Genomic DNA, 2,735 nt, shown 5'->3' on the forward strand with positions numbered 1-2,735 from the left:
AAGCCCCAAATCAAATAAATAAGTAACACAAATAAAATAAATATGTTCATATAAACAAAATACTTTCCATTTAAAATTAGAGGCAATCATTTCCAAACAATGATATAATTATGTTTAATAATCATTAAACATAATAAACAAAGATGCTGCATACATGCAACATGAGGATTTTTTTAATCTAAATTAGATTGTATAATTTCTAAATTTGAAGCAAAAACAGAATGGTTTGACTTCAGTTTTGTGAAACTATACATAAAAAATATCTGCATGAAACAGAAACAGCAGACGAGCTGAATGAGACGCAGATTCACTCTCTGCCAGCAGGTGGCGCTTAAAGCGTTTCCTTGGTTTCCGCTGTAAACAAAGCAGTGCTGCACTTACGAACTTTAATATGCATTATACAGAGGCAAGAGGAAAAGAAAAAAATACCATCTAAACTTTTCTAAAGACAGTAAGTTCCCCTCAGACATACATTCATATAAACTCCTACACCTAAATGAATCGCGATTTGTTTAGCATCTCAACCGATTTGAATCGTCACATATTTAAATCGATTTTCAACCGGCTCGCGGTTAATCGTTACATCCCTACTAGTAAGCAACCACAATACTAACCACCCAAAACAGCTTAGCAATCACCCAGAATACCCTAGTAACCACCCAAAACATCCTAGAAACACCCTAGCGTCATGTTCATATGTAAAAACAGTCGAAGCTGCTAAAAGCCTCATCAGCCGTGTGAAGAGGGGTCAGAGGTCAGCAGCTCTACAGTCATGTGGTTAAAGGTCACGAACAGACACTTTTCAGTTGTCTTGCATTTGAGCACCTGTAGTCTGTATGACAATCAGTCTTACAAAGACAACAGACGTTTATGGAAGAGCTGAGTAAATGTGTGTGTGTGTGTGTGTGTGTGTGTGTGTGTGTGTGTAAAATAGTATATCAGTCTGGCGAGTAAACATATGCATTAAGAACGGGGTGAAATTGTAAATCGATTGATTTTTTTTTTTTTGCATCTTTATGTGTGGGTTTAGTGTTCACATACTATTTGTGCCGCTTTGCAGTAACTGTTTAATTTGACTGATTTGTGTGCTCTCTTACGCATCATGCAGTCCAGTTTCATGAGCAGGAAGAGGAATCCTGGGAAGCTGACGGTCATATCTGGCTCCGTGTAACGCAGGCCTATCAGCTGCACTATGAATTCATCCACCCGTATGCCTAGACCAGAGCAAACGAGCTCAGATCAACCCAATCGTCAGCATTCCTCTCAATGCATTCAGACTAATGACAGCAGATGAATGAACAGGTTTCTCTCCTGACAGATGGGTGTGTGTGTGTGTGTGTGAGTGAGTGTGTGTGTGTGTGAGTGTGTGTGTGTGTGAGAGAGTGTGAGGGTGTGTGTGTGTGTGTGAGAGAGTACTTGTTTTTCTATTCTGGTGGAGACTTAAACCTGACTACACACAGACTCATTGGGACTCGTGTCACGGTGGAGACCTAAATTGAGGTCCCCACGGGTAAACAAGCTAATAAATCACACAGAATTAAGTTTTTTTAACATCTAAAAATGCACAAAGTTTCCTGTAAGGGGTAGGTTTAGGTGTAGGGTGTCTCTGTATGTCCCCCTCTCTGACTGTAAACTCTCATCCCGTCTGATCCGTCTAACCTTTCCGCGAGCTGCTGGGAGAGCCGCCGCTGTCAGCCGTGATGCTGCGGTCCTGATGCTGTGACATGAAGGCTCCTCGAAGGCTCACTGTGATCACACTCACCTATGTGTGTGAGACCCAGAGACGAGAAACAGTGAGATCAGATCTGCTGCGGTGGTCTGTGGTGTTTTCACAGCTAAACACACATTTTCATGCACACGCTAAATATTGGCGGTAATACATACAGCTGTTAATCTACTGCAGCTCTAAATAAAATGAAATGGAATAAAATTAAATAAAATAATAAAATAAAATAAAAATGTTTTTAATAATTTAAATATTTACATACATAAAAAAAATTGAATTGAAATCACTTATTTTAATAATTTGAATAAATAATATATTTAATTAATTTAATGGAAGAAAATGAAAAATAAAATAGTTTGCCAAAGAAAACTAAAATAAACACATAAAAATAAAAACAAACAAATAATAATGAAATAAAATATTTGAATGAATAAATAAAATAAAAAATATTTTTAAAATGTTAAATAGATAAATACTAATTTTAATAATTTCAATAAATAAATAAAACGAAAAAAAATAAACATGAGTGTATTTATGCACTGCGTTTTGCATTTGTGAATTGTAGAGCTGCACAATTAATTATATTTTAATCTTGATCACAATTTCTTCTCTCAATTAATTAACAGAATAATAAATAAATAAATAAATACTGTTTTACTGAAATAAAGTGAACTGAAATAAGCACATAAAATAAAAATAAAATAAATAAATAATAATATAATAAAAAACAATTAATTAATTTTATTGTTTTCAATGAAACTGAAATAAATACATGATACATGAAACCCAAATGAAAGAAATAAAAGTAAAAATAATAAACATACATAAATAAAAATCATATAAAAAATTATAACAAAACAAAAATGTATTTTAATAAATTAATAATTTAATGAATACATTAATAAATTAATGAAATTGTCCTGTTTGCCACAAAACAGAACAGAATAAATCAAAACAGAATGCCTATATTTCCTAAAGCTCAGCTCCAAAAGTGAACAGCAAAGTTTCC

Source organism: Sinocyclocheilus anshuiensis, unplaced genomic scaffold, assembly GCF_001515605.1.
Source record: "Sinocyclocheilus anshuiensis isolate Anshui unplaced genomic scaffold, SAMN03320099.WGS_v1.1 scaffold439, whole genome shotgun sequence".
NCBI lineage: Eukaryota > Metazoa > Chordata > Actinopteri > Cypriniformes > Cyprinidae > Sinocyclocheilus > Sinocyclocheilus anshuiensis.